Genomic DNA, 8,280 nt, shown 5'->3' on the forward strand with positions numbered 1-8,280 from the left:
GTATGTGTTCCAGCATTATGGCTTGCACAGGGACAATCTAGTCAGTGTTTGAAATAAAGTGTGCCATGTTCCTGCGTCATTGTTTGTATTGAGAATATCTAGTCAGCATCTGAAATAAAGAGTGCCGTGTTCTCATATTATGGCTTGTACGGAGACCGTCTAGTCAGCAGCTGAAAGAAAAGGTGCTATGTTCTCACATTATGGCTTGCATAGAGACCGTATAGACGGCATATGAAATAAAATGTGCAGTGTTCACACATTATAGGTTGTATGGATACCGTCCATTCAGTAGATGAAAAGGTACCGTCTTCCCACTTCATGGTTTGAATGGAGAACATCTAGTCAGTATATGAAATAAAATGTACCTTGTTCCCACATTATGGCTTGTATAGTGACCGTCTACTTAGTAGCTGAAAGAAAAGGTGTTGTGTTCCCACATCAATGATTGTATTGAGAACATCTAGTCAGTATGGGAAATATAATGTGCCATGTTCCCACATTATGACTAGTCAGCAGGTGAAGGATAAGGTGCCGTGTTCCCACATTATGGCTTGAATAGAGACCGTCTGGTCGGTATATGATATTGAATTTGCCGTGTTCCCACATTATTGCTTGAACAGAGACCGTCTGGTCGGTATATGATATAGAATTTACCGTGTTCCCACATTATGGCTTGAATAGAGACCGTCTGGTCGGAATATGATATGGAATTTACCGTGTTCCCACATTATGGCTTGAATAGAGACCGTCTGGTCGGTATATGATATTGAATTTACCGTGTTCCCACATTATGGCTTGAACAGAGACCCTCTGGTCGGTATATGATATAGAATTTACCGTGTTCCCACATTATGGCTTGAATAGAGATCGTCTGGTCGGTATATGATATGGAATTTACCGTGTTCCCACATTATGGCTTGAATAGAGACCGTCTGGTCGGTATATGATATTGAATTTACCGTGTTCCCACATTATGGCTTGAATAAAGACCGTCTGGTCGGTATATGATATAGAATTTACCGTGTTCCCACATTATTGCTTGAATAGAGACCGTCTGATCGGTATATGATATTGAATTTACCGTGTTCCCACATTATTGCTTGAACAGAGACCGTCTGGTCAGTATATGATATAGAATTTACCGTGTTCCCACGTTATGGCTTGAATAGAGACCGTCTGATCAGTATATGATATAGAACTTACCGTGTTCTCACAGTATTGCTTCTACTGAGACCATATAGTCAAAATGTGACATAAATTGTGACTTGTTCCCATATTATGGCTTGAATAGAGACCGTCTGGTCGGTATATGATATAGAATTTACCGTGTTCCCACATTATGGCTTGAATAGAGACCGTCTGGTCGGTATATGAAATAGAATTTACCGTGTTCCCACATTATGGCTTGAATAGAGACCGTCTGGTCGGTATATGATATAGAATTTACCGTGTTCCCACATTATGGCTTGAATAAAGACCGTCTGGTCGGTATATGATATAGAATTTACCGTGTTCCCACGTTATGGCTTGAATAGAGACCGTCTGATCAGTATATGATATAGAACTTACCGTGTTCTCACAGTATTGCTTCTACTGAGACCATATAGTCAAAATGTGACATAAATTGTGACTTGTTCCCATGTTATGGCTTGAATAGAGACCGTCTGGTCGGTATATGATATAGAATTTACCGTGTTCCCACATTATGGCTTGAATAGAGACCGTCTGGTCGGTATATGATATAGAATTTACCGTGTTCTCACATTATGGCTTGAATAGAGACCGTCTGGTCGGTATATGATATTGAATTTACCGTGTTCCCACATTATGGCTTGAATAGAGTCCGTCTGATCGGTATATGATATTGAATTTACCGTGTTCCCACATTATGGCTTGAACAGAGACCCTCTGGTCGGTATATGATATAGAATTTACCGTGTTCCCACATTATGGCTTGAATAGAGATCGTCTGGTCGGTATATGATATGGAATTTACCGTGGTCCCACATTATTGCTTGAATAGAGACCGTCTGGTCGGTGTATGATATTGAATTTACCGTGTTCCCACATTATGGCTTGAATAAAGACCGTCTGGTCGGTATATGATATAGAATTTACCGTGTTCCCACATTATTGCTTGAATAGAGACCGTCTGATCGGTATATGATATTGAATTTACCGTGTTCCCGCATTATGGCTTGAACAGAGACCCTCTGGTCGGTATATGATATAGAATTTACCGTGTTCCCACATTATGGCTTGAATAAAGACGGTCTGGTCGGTATATGATATAGAATTTACCGTGTTCCCACATTATGGCTTGAATAAAGACCGTCTGGTCAGTATATGATATAGAATTTACCGTGTTCCCACATTATGGCTTGAATAGAGACCGTCTGATCAGTATATGATATAGAACTTACCGTGTTCTCACAGTATTGCTTCTACTGAGACCATATAGTCAAAATGTGACATAAATTGTGACTTGTTCCCATATTATGGCTTGAATAGAGACCGTCTGGTCGGTATATGATATAGAATTTACCGTGTTCCCACATTATGGCTTGAATAGAGACCGTCTGGTCGGTATATGATATACAATTTACCGTGTTCCCACATTATGGCTTGAATAGAGACCGTCTGGTCGGTATATGATATAGAATTTACCGTGTTCTCACATTATGGCTTGAATAGAGACCGTCTGGTCGGTATATGATATTGAATTTACCGTGTTCCCACATTATGGCTTGAATAGAGTCCGTCTGATCGGTATATGATATTGAATTTACCGTGTTCCCACATTATGGCTTGAACAGAGACCCTCTGGTCGGTATATGATATAGAATTTACCGTGTTCCCACATTATGGCTTGAATAAAGACCGTCTGGTCAGTATATGATATAGAATTTACCGTGTTCCCACGTTATGGCTTGAATAGAGACCGTCTGATCAGTATATGATATAGAACTTACCGTGTTCTCACAGTATTGCTTCTACTGAGACCATATAGTCAAAATGTGACATAAATTGTGACTTGTTCCCATATTATGGCTTGAATAGAGACCGTCTGGTCGGTATATGATATAGAATTTACCGTGTTCCCACATTATGGCTTGAATAGAGACCGTCTGGTCGGTATATGATATAGAATTTACCGTGTTCTCACATTATGGCTTGAATAGAGACCGTCTGGTCGGTATATGATATTGAATTTACCGTGTTCCCACATTATGGCTTGAATAGAGTCCGTCTGATCGGTATATGATATTGAATTTACCGTGTTCCCACATTATGGCTTGAACAGAGACCCTCTGGTCGGTATATGATATAGAATTTACCGTGTTCCCACATTATGGCTTGAATAGAGATCGTCTGGTCGGTATATGATATGGAATTTACCGTGGTCCCACATTATTGCTTGAATAGAGACCGTCTGGTCGGTATATGATATTGAATTTACCGTGTTCCCACATTATGGCTTGAATAAAGACCGTCTGGTCGGTATATGATATAGAATTTACCGTGTTCCCACATTATTGCTTGAATAGAGACCGTCTGATCGGTATATGATATTGAATTTACCGTGTTCCCACATTATTGCTTGAACAGAGATCGTCTGGTCAGTATATGATATAGAATTTACCGTGTTCCCACGTTATGGCTTCAATAGAGACCGTCTGATCAGTATATGATATAGAACTTACCGTGTGCTCACAGTATTGCTTCTACTGAGACCATATAGTCAAAATGTGACATAAATTGTGACTTGTTCCCATATTTTGGCTTGAATAGAGACCGTCTGGTCGGTATATGATATAGAATTTACCGTGTTCCCACATTATGGCTTGAATAGAGACCGTCTGGTCGGTATATGATATAGAATTTACCGTGTTCCCACATTATGGCTTGCATAGAGACCGTCTGGTCGGTATATGATATAGAATTTACCGTGTTCTCACATTATGGCTTGAATAGAGACCGTCTGGTCGGTATATGATATTGAATTTACCGTGTTCCCACATTATGGCTTGAATAGAGTCCGTCTGATCGGTATATGATATTGAATTTACCGTGTTCCCACATTATGGCTTGAATAAAGACCGTCTGGTCGGTATATGATATTGAATTTACCGTGTTCCCACATTATTGCTTGAATAGAGACCGTCTGATCGGGATATGATATTGAATTTACCGTGTTCCCACATTATTGCTTGAACAGAGACCGTCTGGTCAGTATATGATATAGAATTTACCGTGTTCCCACGTTATGGCTTGAATAGAGACCGTCTGATCAGTATATGATATAGAACTTACCGTGTTCTCACAGTATTGCTTCTATTGAGACCATATAGTCAAAATGTGACATAAATTGGGACTTGTTCCCATATTATGGCTTGAATAGAGACCGTCTGGTCGGTATATGATATAGAATTTACCGTGTTACCACATTATGGCTTGAATAGAGACCGTCTGGTCGGTATATGATATAGAATTTACCGTGTTCCCACATTATGGCTTGAATAGAGACCGTCTGGTCGGTATATGATATAGAATTTACCGTGTTCTCACATTATGGCTTGAATAGAGACCGTCTGGTCAGTATATGATATTGAATTTACCGTGTTCCCACATTATGGCTTGAATAGAGACCGTCTGGTCAGTATATGATATAGAATTTACCGTGTTCCCACGTTATGGCTTCAATAGAGACCGTCTGGTCGGTATATGATATATAACTTACCGTGTTCTCTCAGTATTGCTTCTATTGAGACCATATAGTCAAAATGTGACATAAATTGTGACTTGTTCCCATATTATGGCTTGAATAGAGACCGTCTGGTCGGTATATGATATAGAACTTACCGTGTTCTCACATTATTGCTTCTAGTGAGACCATATAATCAAAATGTGACACAAATTGTGACTTGTTCCGATATTATGGCTTGCACAGAGACTTTCTAGTCAGTATTTGAAATAAAATGTACTGTGTTTCCACATTATGGCTTGTATAGAGACCTTATAGTCAGCATATGAAATAAAATGTGGCATGTTGAACACATTTGATATTGATGACATATTTATAGCTTCTTTTCACATAATTAAGAGGACCTGAATATAAGAGTTTCAATCTTTTGTTCATCATTGTCTTCTAAAATCGAAAACTCTAGATAGTCTTTGACAAACTTAAATATTCAGAATTCTCACATTGTTGTCTGAATGCAATTATGATTTCTTTTGATTGCAGATTAACTGCAATAAGACGTACAGACCGCAAAATAAAATTGATTGTGAAAGTTTTTTCGGAAATTTATAAACTGAGGCTAACACTGTTTCATAGACACGGGAATTATATTCGTATTCCATGATGCTCCAGTACTAGATATCATTATAAACTGTCACACTGCAGACATCGTAGCGATATGACTGAACATTTGTTAAAGTTTCGTTAAACACACACACACACACACACACACACACACACACACTTGGTACAATATTTCTTCCAGAACATACTGCATTTCATAACTGGGTATCAGTTTGGCTTTTAGTTTTAATTTTATTTTTAGTTGAATAACATTATTTTTTTTCTGTGATATTAAATCAAACAATACACAGGCAGTAAAAATAAGAGACAAATGTACACATTTTTACGTGGCTATCGTGGTTCAGTCCGAGTACTACTTCGTTATGTTATTAAAGTGATACTCACGAACATACACGAATATGCAATTTAAATTAGAGGATTTACGACGTCAAAAATCTAGGAATCCGTCTGCAAACAGGATTATTAAACACGATATGATCAGAGAAAGATAAATAAGCGTACTTAGTCTTACATAATCATGTTTGAAAAGGAGAATTGTTGGAGGTCAAATGGAGACCATCACTACGTACATAAATAACAACTTATTTCCTCCTACAAGGGGGAAAATCACCAAATTTGACTGAAGACGGCGAAATTGATACGTTTGTTAATTGTGACGACGTGTTCTAATCAAAGCAAACTGATTATCAAGTTACACTGGCCCATTGTCAGACAAACTCAAGTGTCTGTGTTCAGTTATATACACGTCTTCTATTAATCCGTGATTACATTGGTGAGTGGTCGGTTGGAAATAGATTGGTAATTCATCAATGGTCATTCTAGTAAATTGAAAATAATTGGAAGAAACGGATGGATCCACAAGACTGCACTTTTTGTTCATATGAGCGAAAGTATCTTCAGAAAGATAATAACCTTGTTGCTGAATTAGAAAGCATTAGAACTAATTGACGTTGATAAGGATTTCCCGAAGTTGTGTTGAATGTATTGAACAGCAGATATAGCTTAAAGGCTTTGTAACCATGAGCAAGATAGTTGATAACAATGGAAACAACTACAGTCAATATATTATCTTTCAGTTATCGGACATGATACCATACAGTGTGAATAGGTGACAAGTATGTATTGGACAATTCTATCTCAAGAAAGGACGATTCATAATGACATAGACGTTGTGTCATTCTTTTAGCCCAGATTTACACTATTATCGTCATTACGAGTAATCTGTAAAACAAGGACCTCGTGATAATATTTCGTGCCACCAACAAACAATGCTGAATCACGCCAGTTGACGAATATTTTCAAGACGGAATAAGGCAATTTGACTTTTATCAGATTGGTTCTGAAACTGTCAGTATAGTAAAAATGTTAGTTATAACGTTCAAATAATCTTTAGAAAATCTCTGTCAAAGTTCCGTAAATACGTACTTGGTCACTCTGTATGGAATGTAAAACAGTTCCAAGAACGGTCAGACATTCCTATTCCAGCAGAAATAAAAACAGTGCAACAAAGCACTATGAACTGGAAGTCGCTAATATCACAGAAAGACGGACGGGCGGGTAGACATACAAGTAGATGCATACATACATACACATATACATATCTGGATAAGAAAGGATATATAGGTATGCATTTAAGTAGGTAAGAACATTGATAAATATGAAGGTATATACATGCTATGTTGGTAAAGTACAGCGGTTTGACTCTCTTCGTACATAGGGGTAAGGAGGGGTAGTGGTAGGCACTCCCCCTCCGGATTTCACCTCTAAACATGTTTTGGCCTACATCCGTAAAATATAACGGCTGACCACTACATGTTTGTCCCCCACCCGGAAAGAATTCTGCTGTCGCCCTTGAGTACCCACACTACAACTAATTAATGTATTCAAGGAAGCATTTTGTAGACATCCAAGTCAGTCGTTTTAAGCTCGTGCAGGGGCAAACATATTCAAGTGCTTTTACCCGAAAAAGGGTTTGCTGGTTCATTAGATCTATACATTTATAGTACCGGGTGATATAAAACAAGGTGGTTATAGGCCTTAGAAAAGTGATTGTAACTTGCTTATACGTCACCCCAAAATAGTGCACTGTTGAATAGCGATCTGATCGATGTTAGAGGTCTCTGACGTTAAACGTATAATCCAATTTTATTCTATTGTTAGAGGGGCGAGTAAAACCGTTAAATAACAAATTGAGTTGTATATAAGTACTCTAGCAGTGATGAAAATGCTCCACCTTGAAATCACTTCTCAATTAATTTATTTATCCGAGTAAGTATTTCATCGCAAACAAATGAATTACAGCTTTTATAATAAGAAACGAGATGGCGACCTAATTTTATACTTTTTGTTCACATAGAACTAAAACTGAAACTTATAATTCGCCCAAGCGTCCCTACTCTTATTCCAGATAAAGGAGATTTTCTGAATAAAACGAGTTGCATGCGCGCGCGCGCACTTGTGTGTGTGTGTGTGTGTGTGTGATTTGGATTTTTACCGTAGCTTTAACAATTGTCCAGTCATAACGCTACGATGTCTGCAGTGTGGCAGTTTATAGTGATGTCTGGCACTGGAGTATCATGCCGCAGACATGTAGGATCATGTCCCACCCATTCACATTTTCCTGACACCAGGCCGACCACTCCTAACGCTAACCTCTTAATGCTGAGCGCCAAGCGAGGCACATGTTAGTACCATTTTTATAAGTCTTTGGTATAATTCAGCTTGGGTTCGAACCCGCGACCTCTCTCATCCGAGGCGGACGCTCTAACCACTTAGGCCACCAGAGTTGTCCCAAAATGAGTTGCAGTAATCAATTTTGTTAAAGATCAGTTGTCTTTGTTTAAAATTAAATGCTGATATTGTATTATACGTAAGATATTTCTTTTCAAGTTAGGTCGGAAACAGTTGCTAAACACACACACACACACACACACAAACACACATGAAAATAAAAC

Source organism: Sinohyriopsis cumingii, chromosome 1 (assembly GCF_028554795.1).
Source record: "Sinohyriopsis cumingii isolate HCF-2022 chromosome 1, ASM2855479v2, whole genome shotgun sequence".
In the NCBI taxonomy this organism is placed as follows: Eukaryota; Metazoa; Mollusca; class Bivalvia; order Unionida; family Unionidae; genus Sinohyriopsis; species Sinohyriopsis cumingii.